Source organism: Felis catus, chromosome F2 (genome assembly GCF_018350175.1).
Source record: "Felis catus isolate Fca126 chromosome F2, F.catus_Fca126_mat1.0, whole genome shotgun sequence".
In the NCBI taxonomy this organism is placed as follows: Eukaryota; Metazoa; Chordata; class Mammalia; order Carnivora; family Felidae; genus Felis; species Felis catus.
This window is the reverse complement of record NC_058385.1, coordinates 8,599,619-8,622,662: the sequence shown is the minus strand read 5'-3', so window position 1 is coordinate 8,622,662 and position 23,044 is coordinate 8,599,619. Positions and strand designations below refer to the sequence as shown.

The 23,044-nt window shown below is 43.2% G+C and overlaps 1 long non-coding RNA gene and 1 pseudogene across 1 annotated transcript; both read right to left on the bottom strand.

Annotated features, from left to right (window-relative positions):
• Nucleotides 1–6,208: 6,208 nt before the first annotated feature.
• Nucleotides 6,209–22,503, bottom strand: LOC109495983. Its single transcript, XR_002739583.2, has 5 exons — nucleotides 21,846–22,503; nucleotides 14,338–14,471; nucleotides 9,670–9,756; nucleotides 8,652–9,333; nucleotides 6,209–7,051 (listed from the first exon to the last, which is right to left on the bottom strand). It is a non-coding gene; the product is annotated as an uncharacterized LOC109495983 (long non-coding RNA).
• LOC111558564 lies at nucleotides 10,915–12,012 on the bottom strand (annotated as a pseudogene).
• Nucleotides 22,504–23,044: the final 541 nt, after the last annotated feature.

Below are 23,044 nucleotides of genomic sequence, written 5' to 3'. Positions count from 1 at the left end.
TAAAATGGAGCCCAGAGGGATTTGTCCATCTCCTCTCCTCACGTTGGTTCCTAAGCCATCCAGCTTCCACATCCAACAGGGATCCCTGGGGATTTCATTCCTCATCTTATTTTACTTCTCATGATGATATTATTAATCTCTCTGCCCTTGGCCTTGGTATCATCGGCCTACTGGCCTCTTCCACTGCCCACTCCTTAAATTATCAGTTTCTTCAAGTTTCTGCCCTTGGATTCCTCACGGTGTAGATGCCCTGGGGACTTCTAACCGCGCCCATTACGCCTCCTCCCTCCCCCACCCCCCTGCAGGGCTCCCTCCACACCATCCAGACTAGAAATCCCGGTGCAATGCTCTACTTCTGTTGGACTGCATCTCTCACTTCCCCCATCCTTTAGGAATCAAATCTACTCTGCCTCTCCACCATCACCGGCATGTGATTTTTCCCTCTGGGTCCCCGGTGCTACCACGTTAGTTCAGGCTCTTTCCACTTCCACCTGCATCAAGGTTTGCTCACTCCGTTAGGCTCGCATTCAGCTGGGGTAACCGAAAACCCAATGTCAGGAGGACTGAAAGAAGGTGGCAGTGTGTTTCTCTCCGATATTTAAGGTAGCTGTTCGGGTTAGTACGGTGCTCCGTGTATCAGGGACCCAAACTCCTGGGCGCCTCTGCTCCGCACGGCTTGCAGCCCGAACGTCGTTCATGGGCACAGTCTACAGTGACCGCTAAAACCTCGGCCGTTAGGCCCAAGTTCCAAGCTGCAGGAATCCAGAGAAAGCAGAGAGCACCCGTACCTCTTTCAAAAAACAACCCACGGACGCAGCGCACCTCACAAACACCGCATCGTATTACCCAGAATTAGTCACATGACTAGACCGACCTGCAAAGGATGCTGGCTGTGCTCTCTATTTTGCACGGCTGTGAGCCAGCCAAAGGTCAGGCGTTCCGTTATTTTCGAAAAAGACAAGAGCAGAAGTTGGGTGTCGACTTACAGTTTCTGCCATAGTCTACTTCCTCAAATATCTACGCGTACCCTTCTTATCAGACAGAACCCACAGGCCAGGCCCACCGCAAGGCCCTGCCCAGTCACTGCATGCCACGCCAAGTCTAGAATTTCTGGTGCCGGGCAGCACTCTCAATCAAATCCACAGATGCCCCTGCTTGGCCTGATGACCAAGAGAGTAAAGGACAAGCCATTTACCCTCATCGCACCCAACACACAGTGATGCATGAGAAGCAGGATGACCACGACTGGGAAGAGAGGAAGAGAAAAGAACCAAAATGAAAGACAAAAAGGGGGGGAGAATCTCCCCTTCAAGAACAGCGGGGGCCAGAGGAAACACAGTGCTGGTCCACAGCCGTGGGTTCCGGCTGAGCAGAATCCCCAGGACTCCCTTTCTCAGGTGGGTTTGCCTGGTTCCGCTCGCTGAAGTGTTTCCTTGCTCTTGCCTCTGCCCTGCGGGGCCCCAGAGGGCTCTTTGTTGTTTATTTTTCCAAGACTACATCGGAGGGAAGCTTCGAAGACTCTACCCTTCCTCGAGACTGCATGGATTAGACAGCCTCAGACTAGAGGTGTGAAGAATTACAAAGTGTTTCAAGCCCAGCCCCCGTTTGCTTTGACGATACTCTTCACTCAATCAATGACTCAGCGGGCTTCTGATGGCTTTATCTCATCCAACTCGTTGGGCATTTGAATCATTGCCAAAAATCTTGCTTGGGTAAAGCTTTTTTTTTTTTCTTTAATGTTTATTTATTTTTGACAGAGAGAGAGAGAGAGAGAGAGAGAGCATAAGAGGGAGAGGGGCAGAGAGAGAGGGACAGAATCCGAAGCAGGCTCCAGGCTCTGAGCGGTCAGCACAGAGCCCGACGCGGGGCTGGGACTCAAACTCGTGAACCACGAGATCATGACCTGAGCTGAAGTCGGACGCTCTGTTACTGGTATCCGTGCTCTTCCCATGCCTGCCTTTTCCTCTTTCTCCATTTAGGGGAGACTTTCCTGGGCCGTCTGAAGTAAAATTTTAGGAGATAGGCTGCGGCCATCCTTTGATATCTGCTGATGCGCTGGATCCCATGTCTGGCAGACATCCCTTAATGGAAAGGGCTGGAAAAGGATTTGGGACCACGGTCTTACTTCTGCTAAAGCCATTGCCTTGAACCCACACTTCCAAGGGCTTCCTACCACAGAGGGTGTTGGCTGTTCCAAACACCCAAGGCTCTGATTGCCGCCCTCTCAGTTCATAAAGCTTGCGGGTGGAGGGGACCCCCTACACCTCTGCCTGCACGCGGTGCCCTCCAGTTTGAGTTCAAATCCATGAGACTCTGCTTAAAACAGCACAGCAGCACTCTGAATTAGTCTTACCTTTTCCCCTGGTGCTACAATCTTATGCAGTGGGCGATATCGTTTTTAAGGTAAAAATAAGGCCATTTAAACCAAATGTTTCCACGGCCAAACAGATATTGCCAGATTTCTAGTGTGTAAGATTCTGAGCACCTGCCCCTTCCGACCTGAGAACTTCAACTTGGTTATACTGTATATTATTTCTGTGTCTGCCCGTGCGCAGCACTCCTCTGCGAGGTACTGAGTTCTGTATTAGTTTAAAAATGAGACTCAGGGGGACAGTCTCTCCTTTGCTGTCCCCCCCCCCCACCGCCGCTCCCTTAACTAATGAATAATTTTTTTTAAATGAGAGTCAGCTATGACAATGATCCTCAATAACAGTGATTTAAGAACTATAAATGTGTGCTCTCTGTTGTGTGGAAGTCCGGAGGTAGGCGAACCACGTCTTCTTTGTTGGTTCTGCTCTAGGAAGTGCCAGGGGCCTGCGCCACTGACAGCCCTCACCCTGCCATCCCAGGAGTGTGGCCACCATTATTATCAGCAAGATGGCCGCCATCATAGCCACTTTCCAGGCAGCAGACGTAGGAACGGATAAAGACAAAAAGGCACCACTTTGCCTTCTAGAAGCAGCCACCCAACACTCTCTTCCAACATTATGAGCCACATGCAAGTGAGACTGGAAACTGTAGCTTTTCCTACAGCAGCTGTGACTCCCTCTAATAACTGCACAAGTTTATAAGAGTGGGCAAAAATGGGCATTGGGTGTCTTGGCTACAGGTCTCTCCCAAGACACAGCTGAGGATTCCCATCAGTTTAGCGATGCACCTTAGGTCAGGTGACTTGAACTTTCTGAAGCCCTTTTCCAATTCTGCAAATGACTGTACTCGCTCATTTGCCTGTTGTAGGGACTAAGTGAGTTGGCAGTTATAAAATGCCTAACGTAGGGTTTGGCAAATACTCGATAAACACCCATCAAAACTAGGTCCCCTAACTAAACTCTGACCTTGAACTTCGAGTTTGTGGCAATGTGTCTGGTACTACTTGAAATCTCTTTAAATTACATTTATTACAGAGGTACATATATTACATCTCTTACATGTAAGAGATTACATGTATATCTGTTGATACACATGTATGGATAATGTGTAATGTACATTATACGTATACGTATAATGTACATTATACATACATATATGTAATAATATATATTCATGATATACATTTAATGCACATATTATTTACTATAATTCTTAAAATGTTTTTAAAATGCATTTTTTAACCTGTGTGTGAAAGGTATTTTAGTATTTCACTGTGAGAAGTGGAATTATTCAGGACCATGGATTAGTATAGGATATATATTCTTTTAATTCTTTGTAATCTAAAACCCTGTGCCTGCCTTTGAGAGTATAGCAAAAAAGAGAAAATACAATGTTCTACTTTGAGTTTCTACTTATGTTATTAGTCAGTGTACTCTATGTAGACCATTTATGTCAATATAATTTTGGATAAACTTTGGATTTTGACTTTCTTTCTCCTTATGGTTCTTTGTTCTCCCTTTCCTCCTCATTTTCTCCTTTCTAGCTTCTCTGTCTCTGTCTCTCTCTCTCTTTCTCTCTATTCTTTTCTTCCTTTCAAAAATACGTCCTTTATATTTGGTGTGCCTGGCTGGGTCAGTCGGTAGAGGATGCGACTCTTGATCTCAGGGTCGTGAGTTCGAGTCCCACATTGGTCGTGGAGCCTACTTTAAAAATATATATCCTTTATGTTTGCAAAGTATTATGTACTAGGTATGCAAATATATGTTACAAGCCGTTAAGTGGGCCATTTTCCTGATGTCTTGATGTTTTGAATTTTTGGCTGAAGCCATAAAGCTGAGAACATAGGTGATAAGTACTTTTATGTCCAAAAAAAGGCGGGTGTGAGCTATACCCATGCAGGACTAGTTAATGGATCGCAGCTTTAGGTTTGGGGTTGCATCTTCTAAACTTCAGACTTCATCTCTGACCTGGAACTCATCATCCCCATGTCTGACCACAAGAATCTAGATAAAGTGTGAATCTATTACTTTTCTTTGACCCATCAGAGACCTGAGAGACATCTGTGACCTGGAAACCTGGAGAAACGAGATCTTTCAGAGAGATGCAGCCAGAACCCGCTCCCTGAAGCAAAGCCACTGGCTCTGTACGCTTGCAGGAACACTTAAATGGTAATTCGGACAAAATGCTGGGGGCCGAACATGAGTTAGTCCGGCAGTGCAAAACTCTCGGGGCTCGAAGTCTCTGGAGGGCTCCCACACGTAAGTGGGCTTAACCTCCAGGAATCCCAATCAGTTCTCACAGTGAAGCTCTGAGAAAGATCCCCTCCGGGCTCTGGGGAAGAGGGATCCTTGTGAAAGAAGCCCAGAACCTTCTCTATAATAAGACCTACTCTCGGGGCGCCTGGGTGGCTCAGTCGGTTAAGCGTCTGACTTCAGCTCAGGTCATGATCTCGCGGTCCGTGAGTTCGAGCCCCACGTCGGTCTCTGGGCTGATGGCTCAGAGCCTGGAGCCTGCTTCCGATTCTGTGTCTCCCTCTCTCTCTGCCCCTCCCCCGTTCATGCTCTGTCTCTCTCTGTCTCAAAAATAAATAAACGTTAAATAAATAAATAAGACCTACTCTCCTGGAAAAGGACTTTGCCAGTCTCATCCCAGCGTGGAGAAGGACATTCCTCCTCACTGCAGCCCTACCGTCCCACCTAAAGGGAAAAAAACAGTCAACACGGGCCAGGGCTTCAAGGACGCAGATGGGAATGCTGCGGCCTGGGTAGGAAGGGGTTGGGGGGGGGGGGCAGGGAAAAGGTACACCCCTGGACAAACATTTGCGAGAGGTACAACTTGGAGGAACAGGTCCACTGGAAGGCTGAGATCTAATCAGAAGCTTATGGAATTCTACCCTTCTCCCCACTCCGTAGTACACACCAACAGAGCCCCAGCATAACAGCAGACTACAGCTGAAAACACGCCAAGGCACAGGCTCTCCCTCTCTCTCCGAAAAGAAATACTTAGGGAAACCCAAAGATTCCAGAGGATGGAGAAACAATGGCCCTAGAAGGATTTGAAGCCCTTGGCACTTATGGCCACAGCAAACATTAAACACAGCCCGTTGACTCCCGTTTCTATGACCGAATAAAACATGCTCAGCTCTCAACAAAAATTTACACAGCATGCCAAAAAGCAAGAAAAAACACAGTCTGCAGAGACAAAGTACCATCAGACCCAGACTCAGATATGACGGACATGTTGAAATTATCAGGCAGGGAATTGAAAACAACTGATTCCTACCTGTATGAAGGGCTCTAGTGGAAAAAGTAGATAACATGCTTGTTATCCGCCTAATAAGCCTCTTCCCCTTTCTACCACATCTGGTTTATGTAAATAAAGGGACTTGTGGAAAGCCCCTAAAGAGGGGGGCTGGTTGCCAGGGGAACCAACCTTGACTAGAGGCTGGGAACTTTCAGACCCACTCCCCAACCTTCAGGGAATGAATTGCCAATGGCCAATGATGTTATCAGTCGTGCCTGTGTAATAAAGCCTCCATTAAAACGCAAGAGGACAGGGACTCCTGGGTGGCTCAGTCAGTTAAGCGTCCGACTTCAGCTCAGGTCATGATCTCACGGTTCGTAAGTTTGAGCTCCGCGTCGGGCTCTGTGCTGACGGCTCAGAGCCTGGAGCCTGCTTCCGATTCTGTGTCTCCCTCTCTCTCTGCCCCTCTCCCACTCACACTCTCTCTCTCTCCTTCAAAAATAAAAAATAAACATAAAACACACATACACACACACACACACACACACACACACACACAAGAGGACAGGCCTCAGAGATTTTCCATGTTGGTGAATGTCTCCATATGCCTGGAGGATAGTCCACTCCAGGCCCATGGGGACAGAAGCTTCTGCACTTGGGACCCTCCTAGGCTTTATGTACCTCTTCATCTGGCTATTCATTTATATCCTTTATAATATCCTTCGTCATAAACTGGTAAACATGAGTACATGTTTTTCTGAGTTCTTTGAGGCATCCTAGCATATTAATTGAAGTGGAAGAAAGGTTCCCGGGAACCTCCAACTTATAGCCAGTGGCTCAGAAGTATAGGTAACAACCTGGACTTGAAATTGCCTTCTAAAGTGGGGGAAGTCTTATGGGACGAAGGCCTGTCAACCTTAAAAGCAAAACAGCCAGTTATTTTACCAGCAGAATAAGTGTATTGAGGAATAGCAGAGAAATTGCAGTTCAGGACACAAAAGCTATGGCAAACCATAACACAGTTGAAAAATCAAAGGAAAAGAAGGTTACTTTGTAGAGAAGAGAAGGAAGTTGGGAGGGGCTGCATGAATGAAATCCATTGGAGGAAAATGAGAGTTCAGGGTAGTGATGGTTTCTCATTGGCTGAGCTGTGGTATTTTCTTATTGGCTGAGCTTGTTGCTAGGTCAGGAGAAATTCTCCCTTCCTCCTGAGGTGGTAAAGTAGGCTTCTTCCTGCTGGTATTGCAAAGTACATTTCTTCCTGCTGGGGTCTGCGAGGGACAAATGCTTCGACATGAGAGTTCCCCTTCTGGTCTCCTGACTCCCTTTTAAATGAGGTTTCCTCTATTCAGTTTCACATTTCCCTCCTTTGATCAAGATCTTTCTTTCAAAGCATCGATTGGGAGTCAGGTTTTCCATATTTAGTGGTCTTGCCCCTCTGTAACAGGAAAGACATTTCCTTGTTGTCATGTCTTTTTTCGGAGAGAAAGTATATGGCAGTTGGTACACATGTAAGGCCACATTTGAGTAACAGAGAATGTTAGGAAGGAGAATTTTCAGGTACTTACCTAAAGCCTGTATCTCACCAAGACTGTAAATGTTAGAGATCATCTCAAAGCACGGAGCTAGCCTCACCCTATTGGGTGTGTCAGTTCTACAAAGGTTTGACAAGTAACAGGTACAAGACCTTAATTATGTAAAGCAAAATAAAAAATACTATGACAAATGCAGCTTGTATAATGGTCCTAGCCAGGAGCCCAAACCCGTAGGTAACTAGGTACATAGGTTAAAAGACCAGGAGTCACCAGATGAAATTTTTCGTAACCCATGGGCTTATTCCCTGATCTTGTGTAATCAAATTGCTACCTCTCCAGGGGCCTTTACCCATGTATTTGCTATTTGGCAAATAGCTATAAGGCAGGACTTGCTATTACACAGACACCTTATTATTTAGCAAGTAGGTAATCAAGGGCTATACAGTTATCTAAGACTAGCCTAGCCAATGTGTCAAGTGATCATAGTTGGGCTGTTATTCCTTTAGCTGTGGAATCAACTAGCTCTCTTAATGTGAGGGAGAGGTTTCTGATTCTCTTTCTTTGGCACTTACTACCATCAAGGGGAAAAAAAAAAACCTCACCGTCATGTATGCTTCCCGGAAGCTCCTGTTTAAAGCAGCTCTGGGGGCGCCTGGGTGGCGCAGTCGGTTAAGCGTCCGACTTCAGCCAGGTCACGATCTCGTGGTCCGTGAGTTCGAGCCCCACGTCAGGCTCTGGGCTGATGGCTCAGAGCCTGGAGCCTGTTTCCGGTTCTCTGTCTCCCTCTCTCTCTGCCCCTCCCCCGTTCATGCTCTGTCTCTCTGTCCCAAAAATAAATAAACGTTGAAAAAATAAAAATAAAAAAAATAATAAAGCAGCTCTGAAGGTTTAATGAAGGAAACCAATTGGAGGTTTCTTATTTATTATGGATGTTGACAGGGACAGTTAAACATCCCAATAAGTATTGACCTTCAATTCACCGGCTATCTAAACATTCACATGCCCATGGGTAATACTGTCTACCACAGAAAAAACTGAAGCCAGTTGGAGTGCAAAGAACTCCAGATAAGGCCTAGTTTCTTGATAGACCCTTCAGTTGGAGTTTCCTAATTGACCTTTTCAAGCCAGGGATCAGAGGAATTTGGATGATATTCGTGAGGTACCATCCCATCCTAAAGGGATCTTTCTGAAAAACCTTGCAGTGAGAAGTTAGTCCTTTTGCATTTCCTGTGAGTGCAGGGAAACAGATCATGGGAGAAATTGGTTACAGGTACGACCAAGGGATCTTTGGCAACATGAACAGATCAGAGTTTCTGCTGACGAATCCAACAGTCAGAAAGGTTCCCCCCCACACATACTTAGCAATGGCCTGGGAGATACAGATAACGGTGCTCTCTTCCCAGGCCAATGCCAGAGTAAAGGACATAAAGAAAAGAATAAAGGGCTTTATGTTTAGTTAAAGTAGAAAGTCTTAATCCATCAAATTTGGAGAAAGCAGTCTACCTTGATGTCAGATCACTGTCCTCCTGGTCAATTTGATTTGGAAGCCTCCAGGACTTGCACAGGACTGGCTGTCAGGAAAAACCTCCTTCAGATGTCCGATGTGCAGTCAAGGCTCAAGTCCCTGAAGTTTGGCTGCCATCCCAGTAATGGGAAAGACTTCTTATAGTCCCTTCCAAGGAGATTTAGGAGCAGTCTTCGTTCTTTGGTGATTCCAAATCAGATGAGCGGGACAAAATTGGAAGTGATAGGTTGAAGAGTTGTAGCCAGATATTTGAGGAAACCAGGTGAATTCAGGATCCAGCCTAGTTTACAGGTATATAGCCAAACCTCAAAGACAATTAACAGGGCTAGAATCTAACGTAGACAAAGGTGCAAACATATTTTTTCTCTCTACATGCCCCATCTCTCTACAAGTAGCCCCATTTTTTTTTTTACTAAAGATAAAACTAATTCGTTTGCATTAAACTTGGCCTGGTTACTCACACACACGTAGCAGAAATATTGATTGACCTTGTAAGTTCTTTTTAAGACTGATTTGCTGGAACTTTTCATAAGGCGTCTCAGATTGAACTGTCATTGCCTCTGAGGCCAGGAAGCCAAGTCAAGGACTGGCCATCAGATTTATCTGAAATACCATTTCAGTCAAAGTCTTGGTAATATAGCCAGTGCCTTCGGTTGTGTCCTGTTACAAGAAGAAGAGATTTTTAATAAACGTATGCAAACAACTATCATGTCATGAAAAGAACACTCAAGAGTTTCCCAACTCTAAAAGGATCAGGTAGGCAGAAAAAAATAAACGTGTTCCTCTTTGTTTACAAAGGTATACTTTATCAAATTGCTCTAAGTCACAGATAGCTCGAGACAAAAGCTTTTTAAAATCTGAACGAGCCAAAGCATCAAGGACCGAGCAGTATTTCAAAGAGTCATAAGAGTAATAATCACCCTCCTTAGTTCATTTAGACCCAGATAATTGCTACTCGTTCTACTTGAATCTAGTATGTACAATAGAAATTCTTACCTAGTTTGGTTTTATGCTCTTCAAGGTATCACAAACCTATATTTGTCAAAAGTCCTCTCCATGAATCTCCTTGAAGCTCAGGTACTTCTGTGGGAACATTTTTGTAAAAGCTTCAGAGTAAAACAATAGCTACCCATGAAAAGACTGAAAGATGCTTATTTTCAAACCCCTGAGGAGAGTTCATTATAACGGAATTGACAAGGAAATTTGGTGATTTCTGTCACATGCCACATTTGAAGATAATAATTGAATTATGACTGATAACATTATACTAAGACATATCAGGTTTCCAAGAATTTCACACAATTTCTGGAACACTTACATACCTACGCAAATAAAACATAAAGAAGGCTTAGTATTACTTCTTTTTTTTCCTTTTCGGTGGGGGGTGGGGAGGGGCAGGTGGGGAGAGAGAGAATAACAAGCAGGCTCCACACTCAGTGCAGAGCCCAGCACGGGGCTTGATCTCACGACCCTGGGATCATGACCTAAGCTGAAATCAAGAGTCAGATGTTCAACTGACTGAGCCACCTAGGCTCCCCCTTGGTATTACTTCTTATTTTACAATGCTTCCTATATAATTTAACATAGCAAATCAGCCTAATTAGTTTAACATCTCCCTTTTTCTAAGAAGAGAGAACAAATCTTTTGAGATGTTCCAGAGACTCTCTGGAAAATCTAAACATTAGGTTGACTACAAAAGACTGCATTTCAAATTTGATTTGGGGGGAAGTTTGTCAAAAATATCAAAAGGTTTTAAAACACTTGGTCTCATCAGATCTAGGTCACCATGAAATAATACTCAGTTATCCATGTCACCATAGTGACAACAAAAGACTTCATAGGCAAATATAGAAGATCACAGGGTTCTGAGCGAAATTTAGCTCTTTTAATATTGTGTGTTCTACTAGATTTAAATAATCAAAGACCTGATATGGACAATAAATACAGGAAACTATTTTGACAAAAAGATCACTTGAAAGTAAGGGAGAGGCGCCTGGGTGGCTCAGTCGGTTAAGCATATGACTTCGGCTCAAGTCACGATCTCACGGTTCGTGAGTTCGAGCCCCACATCGGGCTCTGGGCTGACAGCTCAGAGCCTGGAGCCTGTTTCGGATTCTGTGTCTCCCTCTCTCTCTGGCCCACCCCGTTCATGCTCTGTCTCTCTCTGTCCCAAAAAAAATAAATAAACGTTAAAAAAAAAAAAAAGATTCCTTTCCACAAGCCTTCTACACGTTGTTTGCTTTGTTTGTTTGTTTGTTTTTTACATTCAGATTTTGTCCTATGTTCTTCCTCTCTAAACGGTCTTGCTTTCAAACAAAATTACTTTCTTTTCCCTCAACAAAAATGCCTCACTATTCTCCATACCTCCTCTTATAGAAAACACACATCCTGCTTTCCTTGCATGTTTCCCTTATTATTTCCAGTAGTCTTAATTACATTTATTAAAATATATATGTTTTTTGCACCTCACAGGTACATTTATTCACACCAGAAAGGAAACAACACATCTACAGATGTATAGCGACGCTCCATGGTCCCATCCAATAGGGCTCGCTGAGATTCGCAGCCAGCCTGATGTCCCATCGGATGCAAAGCTGGTTAATGACGACCACGAGCAGGTGGAGAACTCAAAGTTTTCAGAGCTTTACTTCCTTTATCAGCATTCCTGATTTCATAAACGATGAAGCCCATCAACCCCATTCCTACCCAAATCTACCAGTAAACTTGGCTATGGGAGGGTTTCGTGGGGACCCGAACATTTTCAACAAGGCTTTGAAGCATCACGGTGCAGGACACCCAGCTCAGGCCACCCCAACCAGCAAGGCCAACGAGTGGGAAAGGTGACTGAGGGCACGTCGTTTATTGGCATGCTTAACCATTCGAACCCAACCTTAATTTCCAGTGAAAACTCAGAAGTAAGCAATGGTGAACTTCCTGTGACATCAGCTTTCTTTAGATTGGCACATTTATTAAAATAGGGTAATAGGATATGCATAGGCCTTTTCAGTATAGCACTAACCCATCCAAATATGTTTTAGTTTCTCTGTCACAAGAAGCCAAAAGTACGTAAAACTGTGTTCATAATCAATGATTCAGTTTTATGTTATTTGGCAACGATCTAGATCTTTAATGACTATCTATCATCTAATTTAACTTAGCAAAACTCCAAGGTTTTAAGTTACCAAAAAGATTGGGGTAAACTATTTAAGTAGACATGAATATTGCTGAAAAGTTCATTTAGAAACTATTATCTTATATCTATTAATAAAGGATTTTTAATAATTATGTTTAGATTCGTCATGAAAATTACATGAGATATTAAACAGTTAACCATCATCTTAAATTATCATTTTTGCTGACAAAGTTCTAAGAGACAACACGAATTCATTTGACCTTTAGTAAGCCTGAGTAGAATAAAAGTATTATATTTAGTGCTGAAAACTCTAAAAGCATGACTGTCTTAATTAAACCAACAAGACTAAAGCGGCTTTAATACTGAATTTTTTCCCTAAATCACATGAACCTAAAATTCATTCGGATTAAGTTTCTATTATATTTCTGAGAATTTAATTTATTTAAGTGTTTCGTGTTCTTTAAGCCAATTAAATAGATCTCTTTTAGAAATTAATTTTGAAAATACCATCTGGAGGTAAAAAATACCACACATCTACACCTCCACAGAGACGCACATGAACGTACAGACAGATGCAAACACAGACGTTATACCTCGCATTTTAAAATGTCTGCCATGAATTAGATACGATAATACAACACTCACGAATTATAAAAGGAATTGAATCGACTCAAATAACTTTCCTTCTTTCCTTCTCCTTCTGATAAAAATTGCTGTCTTTTAAAGATTGCAAAGTTTACATATCAAAGAGATGGTCCAGGTAAGAGTTCTGGAGAACTCCGGAATTTTGGAGAAGACCCTGGGTAGAATCTTGACAGCACAAGGCACATGGGAAAAAAATGCAAGATTTTGGTTCCCTCGGGCCAATACGTACAAGCCTTTGGGATGAACAGGAGAGGCTTGGGGTTTGGTAAATAGGATTGGTGGGTTTGGAATTGTTTCCGGAGCCACACCTGTGGTCCTGCAAAGACTCAATTTGTACAAAGATACCCATTTTTAATTCATGGAAGAATTCAGTTGCCACCTAAATGATATCAAAGGCCTGGTGCCCCCATCCACCATTCACCTGTTAGAATGTTTTTCTTTCCCTCTGAGTACATTTAGCTTAGAGGAGAAGGCCTAACAACAAAATTCTATTGGCCTCTGAATACCAGCTTCCAATTTGGTCAAATTTATGATAGCAAAGTTACTAAATCCTTTCAAATGTCTTGTCAGATTTACCTGGGACAGACAGTACCTATTTCTGGCAGCATTAAATAATTCCATGGGCCCAAGAGACATCTTCCAAGAGGGTGTAAAATGCATTCTCTTCACAAGATCTAAAGTCACTCCCAAAGATAGCCAAAAGGACTGGCAAACTGTATGTCCCAGGCAGGCAGAAAGTCAAGCCAAGTTTGTAAAGTGAGGCCAACAAGAAGGCAATAGCTACTCTGGGAGAGAAAGTATCAATAACGAATCAATCTGGATTTGGAAAGGAAGGAACAAGGTGAAATTTTATTTTCCTCTCTTGACTGGGCTTAGAAGTGAATCTATTGACAAAAGCTTGCAAGAATCCTCCCTGGTTTAAGAAATTCTTTTTTTTTTTTAATTTTTAATCTTTATTTATTTTTGAGAGAGAGACAGCATGTGAGCAGGGGAGGAGCAGCGAGAGAGAGAGGGAGTCACAGAATTGGAAGCAGGCTCCAGGATCCGAGCTGTCAGCACAGAGCCTGACGCGGGGCTCGAACTCAAAACCTGTGAGATCATGACCTGAGCCGAAGTCGGTTGCTTAACCGACTGAGCCACCCAGGCGCCCCAAGAAATTCTTTAACTATGGCTCCTAGTTTGGCCTTTGACCAAGGAGTAAAAAATACCCGAGGAGGACTATCCCTCACATTGGGCGGTCTTATTTTCAAAAGGTAGCTGTTTAATAGAATGGGAAGGCAATTTTAGACAATTTTGGACGGAGTACTCAAATAAAGAAGGTAAAGGGCAATTACAGCCCCTTTAGTCAGTTCTATAATCTTCTGTGTGTTATCCTTTAGGTCTTTAATTTTTCGTTGGGCTTTTGCAATGAATCTTTTAATGAGAGTATTATGAAATTTTGCAATCTTTTGGAGGCTCCTGCATGCCAATTAAAATAGGTATCCTATTCTCCTTGTTTTTCAATTTTGGAGATGCAGCTGTCTAATTTAGTTTTGAGGAAAACAAGTTTAGCAAGGTAGAAAGTTCCTCATAATGGCCATTGAAAATCTAAATTGTCTTTAGTTAAGCTGGACCATTTAGTTAAGAATGCACATGAGGAGGCACTGTAGTTTTTAAACATTAAAACCAACTGGGACCCCTGCAGGGTGGAGTCTCCTCAAAGTATTTAGAGGACTGGGATCCCATTACTCACAACCAGAAGCTCACAAAAACAAAAAAGTACTCACCAGAAAGGACAAAGCCTTCATGAAAACAAAAAGGACAAAGCCTTTGAACAGATCCCTAAATAAAGCCTGGAGAGCTTAAAACACGAGGAGAGTAGAGCTTGGATACAGGAAAAAACATACCTCAAACTCCAGGGTCAGTGACAAAAGAGTGAGCTCAATGGCCTCAGTGGGTATTGACAAGGGTCTGCTCACCAGCCTTGGAGCTGTTGAGGTCTTTTCTGGATCCCACTTCTATGACACCAAGCAATGCCAACCTTAAAAGTAGAACAGCCAGTTATTTGACCAGCCAAATGGGTTTATTTGGCAACAGCAAAGGAACTGCAATCCAGGACATGCAAGCTATGGCAACCCAGTGGCAAGTCTGGAGATCAAAGAAGAGGAGAGAAAGCAAGAGAGTGGGGAGGGGCCACATGCCACATAAAACTGTAGTGTTATTTAAGAGCGGACTCACATTGGGGCGCCTGGGTGCCTCAGTCGGTTGAGTGTCCGACTTTGGCTCAGGTCCTGATCTTGCCGTTTGTGGGTTCGAGCCCCACGTCAGGCTCTGTGCTGACAGCTCAGAGCCTGGGGCCTGCTTCGGATTCTGTGTCTCCCTCTCTCTCTGCCTGCCGCCCCCCGACTCACTCTCTCTCCTTCAAAAACAAATAAGCATTAAAAAAAATTTTTTTAAAGAGTGGGCTCACATTAATCAAAACTATATAAGCTAAACTCTAGAGCAACCATTAAAATTTTCTAAGAAGTATAATTGACCCCCATGAGGAGATAAAATAGAATTATATAAAATGTTCAATTAAACTAGAGAAGGCAGAAAAAGATGGAAGAAAGAAACAAAGGGCAAGTGCAACAAGTAGAAAATGCTTGATTAATCTACATAAATAATCACTTTATTTCTTTTATTTACTTTTTGATGTTTATTTATTTTTTAGAGAGAGCACAAGCAGGGGAGGGGCAGAGAGAGAGGGTAACACAGAATCTGAAGCAGGCTCCAGGCTTTGAACTGTCAGTACAGAGCCCGACGACGGGACTTGGACCCACGAACCGTGAGATCATGACCTGAGCTGAAGTCGGACGCTTAACCAACTGAGCCATCCAGGTGCCCCATAGATAAATAATCACTTTAAATGTGATTGGTAAATGCACCAATTAAAAGACAAAAATTTTCAAGGTGGACTAAGAAAAAGATTCAACTATATATTACAAGAAATCCACTTTAAATATAAAGACACAGGATAAAAGTAAAGAACTAGAGAAAGATACACCATACCAACACTAATCAAAAGAAAGCTGGACTAGCTATGTAAATTTCATAAAAAGCACACTTCAGAACAAGGAGGTTTATCAGGGATAAAGAGAAGCATTACCTAATGACAAAGGGGTCAATTCTCTTTGAAGACATAACAATCTTAAATACGTATGCACCTAACAACAGAGAATCAAACTACATAAGTCAGAAACTGATAGAGCTGAAAGGAGAAATAGACAAATCCACTATTATACTTAGGGCTTCAATACCCCTTCAGCAGTAAGTGCATAAAGCAAGTAGGAAATCAGTAAGGCTACAGATCATCTGGATAGCACTGTCAACTGATCTAATTGGCATTTATAAAATACACCATCCAACAACAGCAGAATATATATATTCTCCTCAAGCTCATCTGCAACATCCACCAAGAGAGATGACATACTGGGCCATCAGATACATTGTAACAAATTTACAAGAATGGAAAACATATAAAGTATGTACGCTGACCAAAGTGGAATTAAACTAGAAATCAGTAAAAGAATATCTGCAAAGTCTGCAAATATTTGAAAATTAAACAACACACTTCTAAATAATCCATGAGTCAAAGAAGTCTCAAGGGAGACTTAAAAATATTTTTATTCTAAGTGAAAATGAAAATACAACTTACCAAAACGTAAGTTTGGCTTATGTGCCAAAATACATGGCAGGCGGCAAAAGTAGCACTTAAAGGGAAGTTAACAACACAAGTCAATAACCTGGGCTTCCACCTTAGGAAATCAGAAAAGAGAAGAGCAATTTAAACCTCAACCTTAAAGGAGACAAAATGGAATCATACAGAATACTTGCAACCAGAAAAGGAAGAAAATCCAGCAAAATTGATGTCTCTAGTTGTCCTAGTATCTGGTAGAAAAGTCCTTGATGCATTCTTCTTAAGGTTGACTTAGATTCTCATGGAACTTAGACCTTAATTCCTCCATGAAATTTTTAGAGCCAGTGTATAAAACCTCATTTAAAAATCTAACCGGATTTTATTTTGGTATTGAGCAATGAACCCGGTTATTGAGTGATGTGAAGCCTGGGAGTTTTAAGTGGCCCAGGATAAGAAAGCACTCTCCAGCAGAGTGGTGGAAAGATGGGCTTCTTAATTAATGGAATTAGAACAACAGGAAAACAGGATACCATACACTACAGTAGACTAAACTCCAAATAAATAAAAGATGTAAATGCACTAGAAGAAAAATATGAGAAAATTCAATTCAATTCACAAACTCAATTCGCTAAGAAAAACATGAGAAAATTTAATTAAAAATACATAAAAGTACTAAAAGGAAAACATGAGAAAATGCAAATAGAGCCTTGGAGTAAGGAAGGCCATTCTAATTAAGACTAAAAATCTCATGGGGTGCCTGGGTGGCTCAGTCAGTTAAGCGTCCGACTTCGGCTCAAGTCACGATCTCACGGTCTGTGAGTTCGAGCCCCACGTCGGGCTCTGGGCTGATGGCTCAGAGCTTGGAGCCTGCTTCCGATTCTGTGTCTCCCTCTCTCTCTGCTCCTCCCCCGTTCGTGCTCTGTCTCCCTCTGTCTCAAAAATAAATAAACGTTAAAAAAAATTTTTTTTAAAAAGACTAAAAATCTAACGCCTCAAAGAAAAGGCTAATGAATCTAAATAGATAAATATAAAAACCTTCCTTATAATAACAAACAAAACCACTTTATATTCCTTTTTAAAAGAATGTGTACAAAGTTTCTTCAATAAGTATAAAATTTATATACTTAAACACTTAAGGTTCAATAAGTGTTTGATCAGTTCAATAAGGTTCAATAAGTCTTTTGGTATATACAACTTATCGAGTGAAGAAAGTTCCCTTGCATTCCTCATTTTCCAAAAGTTTAACTAAGATCATAAATGAATTTTTTTCAATTTTCTCATATAACTTGTATGAAACCAGAATTATCTCCTCCTTGAAAATTCTATAAGCTGTACTCATACAACTGTACAGGCTTACAGGTTTTGAGAGGGAGGGTCTTTGACCAGCATTTTCATATATTTAGTTCTTATAGGTTGATCCAGATTCTCTGTTTCCGCTTGCATCAATTCTGCCATTGTATCTCTTTCTAGGAATGTAGCCACTTCATTTAAGTTTTCCATTATCCTGAAGCATATAGCGCATCTAATACTCACTTATTAATTCTAAATCTCTTTGTTTCTGTCATTGTTTTTCCTTATTCTGTGTTATAAATGACACTGAGTCCCGTCTTTCTCCTACACCCATATTACCTTTATTTAGAAGTTGAGGCTTTTGTATTTATTTTAATATCTACTTTTTTTTTTTCCTAGAAAAAACAAATCGGGCTTGGGATTTGCCAAAGAGGCTGCCTTTCTAACAGAGGTGTTCCTTGTCGAGGCTCCCAAGGCAAGTAGCGTGGCCAGGCCACGAGGCTTATTGGAAGCTGGGGTGAGGGTGGAAAGTACACCGAGAAAGATCTGAAATTCAGAAAGGAGGTGTGAGACTTAGAGATCAGGGTGGCAGAGATTGTGGTGGTGCAATTTTATCACTTAATGTGTCAAGGGTAATGTGTCAGCTGAGGCCTCTGAGTTTGGGAACAGCATTGTGTCTCCGACTACTCCCAAACTGCACAAAATTTAGTGCAAACGTTACAAATGGAAAGCCATCACTCATTGCTGATTTTTCTTAAGTTTAAATTCAAGTTAGTTAACACACAGTGTAATCTTGGTTTCAAGAGTAGAACCCAGTGACTCTTCTCTTACGTGTGATACACGAACGCAGCAAAGTCGCAGGATATAAAAAGCAGTGTACGGAAATCAGTCGCGTCTCTATACACCAATAATGAAGCAGCAGAAAGAGATACGAAGGAATTGATCCCATTTACAATTGCACCAAAAACCCTCAGACACCTGGCAATAAACGTAGCCAAAGAGGTAAAAGATCTGTACACTGAAAACTCTAGCGAGCTCGTGAAAGGAATTGAAGAAGACACAAAGAAATGGAAAAACATCCCATGCTCATGGATTGGAAGAACCCATTGCTGATGCCTAAATTGGGTCTGAAGAAGATGGGCCAGTCTTCAACACTCAGATTTTACGTGCATGTGAAAATTCTGGATTGTAAGCTAAAGTAATCAGAAGGTATTGCATGGCAACGTGCTTTGGCAACAGCCCGCCTTGGGCATGTACCTCTCCTCTTGGCCCCACCGCCAAGATAACTATCTGTGTTATCTGCCATCGTATGTAAACATTCACATTTTTGGCTCCTGCTAGAACAGTGTCTGCGAATGTGGTCCCTTTGCAGTCAGTATGGACTCATCACCCACCACGTCCTGCATTTACACAGTCACCAAGGCACCATCCATGTTGTCTGCCCACACCTGATCAGTGACAGTTATCAACCTGGAGGCTTACAACCCGGAGGCAGAGAGGGAAGGAGGCAAACCTTAAGAGGCTCTTAAAAACTGAGAATAAACTGAGGGTTGATGGGGGGTGGGAGGGAGGGGAGAGTGGGTGATGGGCATCGAGGAGGGCACCTGTGGGGATGAGCACTGGGTATTGTCTGGAAACCGATTTGACAATAAATTTCATATTAAAAAAATAATAAAAAAGAAAAAGAAAAAAGGAACTTTCAAATATAATAAATATAAAAGAAAAACAAAAAGCAAAACAGAAAGAAAAAAAAAAAAACAAACCTGGACGCTTATAACGAGCACTATCCAGACCCTCAGTTTTGAAAATATCATATGAAATCAGAGCTTGATACTTGCCCTTAAATTTAATTTTTCATGGTAGTGATAATTGTTTAAATGTATTGCATTAAAAATTACATTTGTAGTGGGGCCTGGGTGGCTCAGTCCGTTAAGTGTCTGACTCTTGGTTTTGGCTCAGGTCATGATCTCACAGTCATGAGATCGACCCCCAAGTTGGGCTCCGTGCTGGGTGTGGAGACTGCTTAAGATTCTTCCACTGCCCCTCCCCTGCTTGTACTTGCGTTCTCTCTCTCTCTCTCTCTCTCAAAAAAAAAAAAAAATGTTTCTAAGACTCTTACGATGACAAGTAAGAAGTACCTAATAACTGACACAAGGCTTTCAAAAATAGTGTAACAAATTGTGTACAATCCAAACTACACAAAATAAAATTTTAAACAGCTTAAAACCATTTGGAGAGGACCTTATAGACATGTCCTGAAATCCCCTCAGGTGTTGCCTCAATGGGTAATGTGACTGAGGGTGATTTTTTGTGTGCTTGCCTTCTCTTTCCTGTGTCTTTCAAATTGTAATGAGAATGTCACAGATGCTCTCGGTGCCCGCTTAGATCTCCCTTACCCCCCTACACCATCCCAGCTGCTACAAGTGACGGCTAACAGCTGGCTCCTGTCACCTTCTCCCCAGACTCCTCCTCACCTGACTGGTTGGAGCCAATCACCCACCTCAGGGCCTGTGTTTGATTCCGAATTCGAGCAAGACAAGGCAGTGTTCCCAGACAAGCTCCAGGGTGCCCCCTCCAACCAATGTGGAACCAGGCAAGGTAGCTTTACTTGCCCATGCCCTCACTTAGCTCTTTCCCATAGCTTCCCTCACTGCCTTGCACGGTTTTAGCAACCAACCCATTCACCGAATGCTGTGGAAGGCCGGGAGTTTGACGTGACCCAGAGTAAAGGAAGGGCTCGGGCCACAGAGCTTAATGAGCGGTGGTGTTGGCAGGCCATTTGGACATACGCGTGAGTTCTTCCCAAGTTCACACACTGAAATCTTAAACCCCAATGTAATAGTATTCAGAGGTGGGGCCTCTAGGAGGTAAGTCGGTCTTGAGGGTGGAGCCCCCATGACAGAGGCTTGTAATAAGAGGACGAGAGCTCTTGCCCCTCTTCCCCATTTCCCTCCCTCAAGCTCCCCCCTCCCTCTCTCTACCCCTCCCCTTCCTGTTCCCCTCCCCTCTCTCCCTCACTCCTTCCCTCCTCCCTCTCTCTCTCTCTCTCTCTTCCTGCCCCAGGAGGATAAAACAAGAACCAGGAAGGGCTTCCTCATGAGACAAGACACAGGATCTGCCGGCCCTTTGACCTTGACTCCCCAGCCTCCAGAACTGTGAGAAATAAACTTCAGCTGTTTACGCCACCCCTCTGCGGTGCATGTTCCATAGCATGCCAAGCTGACTGACACGTTTACCCGCCAGGTTGCCTCATCCCTGATGTGGTAAATTTCCAGATCGCTTTCTGACTGCAATCCACTGCCCCTGCTTCAGCAAGTTCCTCCCATTCTGTCATCCTATATTCCTTCATAATACTGCCATCAGAGAACTTGTTTTTTTCTTTTCAGTCTCTTACTGACAACTGGCCTCCTTGGGAAGAACTTCCTTCCGCGTCACTCACATTTCTTTTTGTTCTTCTTCACGCCCTTCTTCACCACCTCTGAAACGCGGCGGCCCCCCCCAGGGATTTTTTTTCTTGTACAACTGCAGTCTTCACTCTTGGCACCTTCCTTCGTTAGACAAGTCTAATTCATGAAACAAAAACCACCATCGCCTCTTACTTGTCTAACAACCGCAAACAGGCCCACGGCTTCCAAACGGGCATCTGAGGTCCAACTCTTGCCCCTAAACTTGCAAATACCAAAGCCTGACGATGTCTACACCAATCTCTCCCTGCAAATACACGGGACCTTCCTCCCCTGCAATGGCAGAATACTGTGGGTCTGTAGGTGGAACCACCCTGGAATTAACCTCGATTCTCCCTCAGTAATACTGAGTCTCCCAGTAATCAGATCTGTTAAGCATTCAAGGAATCAACAACTGAAGGAAACCAGAAAAAAAAATTTTTGGTAAGAAGTCAATATTTGGGTTTTTTTTAAGTTCGTCTATTTATTTTGAGGGAGAGAGAGTGCGCAAGCAGGGAAGGGGCAGAGAGAGAGAGAGAGAGAGAGAATCCCAAGCAGGCTCTGCGCTCACAGCGCAGAGCCCAATGCAGGGCTCGAACTCACGGATGATGAGATCGTGATCTGACCTGAAATCAAAAGTCAGAAGCTTAACAGACTGAGCCACGCAGGCGGCCCAAGAATTCAATATTTGAAAGTGCACAAAACGAAAAGCCTCACTATAGGAAAAATCTGAAAAGCTGAACTTTGCTGAATTTGCTCGTGCTCGTTATATGTTTATTAAGGATTTTTTTTAATTCTGTACAGTGAGACAGCATAATTGTTTTTAATACTTAACAGTCCTGAAGATCTTAATCCAGGCCTGTCCTTCTATTTACCCCCAGCTAATCTCCACTCCCTGACAGTTGGGCGTTCTAAGTGCCTCTGGAAACCCCACTGTTCCCCACAATGCCCACACCCTTGTCCTTAGCTGCCACCACCCTAAGTCAGGCTCCCCTCCGTTCACCTGGAGTTGTATGAGAATGTTCTCAAAGATCTCTTCTTCCCACAGGACCACTCGGCTGGCTCTTCTCCAAAGCAGTTTCAAACCCATCTCAGTCCCTAGCAACCAACCAACAAAGTAACAAACAAATAAGCGAAGCAGAACAAAGCAAAACAAAATAACCCTTGATTAGCGGCACCACGTGGACAAAGGACAAACACCGTCGCACGACTCTCAAAGCTGCCCTGGTGTTTCTCAAACGTGACTTCCTGACCACGGTTATCACACGCGTTTTGGACACTTGAATTTTCTGGAAGGGGGCCCAGGATCCACCTACTTGTCAGGCTTCCCAAGTGCAAACGATGAACACTTCTGTCTCCCACCCAAGCTCGGTTCTCGTTACTCACGGACTCACCAGCAAAAACAGTGTTTCCCAATCTCCGATGCTTATTAGAATCATCTAGGACATTTCTTTTTTTCAACAGCGTACCCAGGCATCTCCAGACGAATGGAAGAAAGCTATCTGGGAATGAAGTCCAGAAACCGGTATTTGGAATGCCCCAGGTGAATCCCATGGGCAGCCAGGATGGTGAACTGCAGGTAGGACTTAAAGCTGAGCAGCTCTGAAAAGCAAAGACACATCTGCGGTGGACCTCACCTCCATTCCTTTGCCCATAACTCCCTCGACCTGGAATGTGGCTCTGCCTGGATAGTGGCCGAGCCAGTGCCCCTTAAGACTTCGCTAAGATAATGGCACTAATCCCCGGGAGCTCTCCCACACTCCCTCCCACAGACTGGGTTTGGGCCACTTTCTCTGGAGTCCTGTAACACCAAGGGCATTTCTGTCACACTGTAATAAGCATGATTGCGGGGGCGCCTGGGTGGCTGATCTCAAGGTTCGTAAGTTCAAGCCCCGCCTCGGGCTCTGTGCTGACAGCTCAGAGCCTGGAGCCTGCTTCACATTCTGTGTCTGTCTCTCTCTGCTCCGGCCCTGTTCCTTCCCCGCCTGCACTCTGTCTCTGTCTCTCAAATATAAAAATAAACGATAAAACAATATGTTTAAAAAAGTATAATTGTACACACAATATGATTATTTCTGTCTCCTCCAAATAAGTTTGAGTTCTTTTTTTTTTTTAATTTTTTTAAAGTTTACTTATTTTTGAGAGACAAAGCATGAGTGGGAGAGGGGCAGAGAGAGAGGGAGACACAGAATCCAAAGCAGG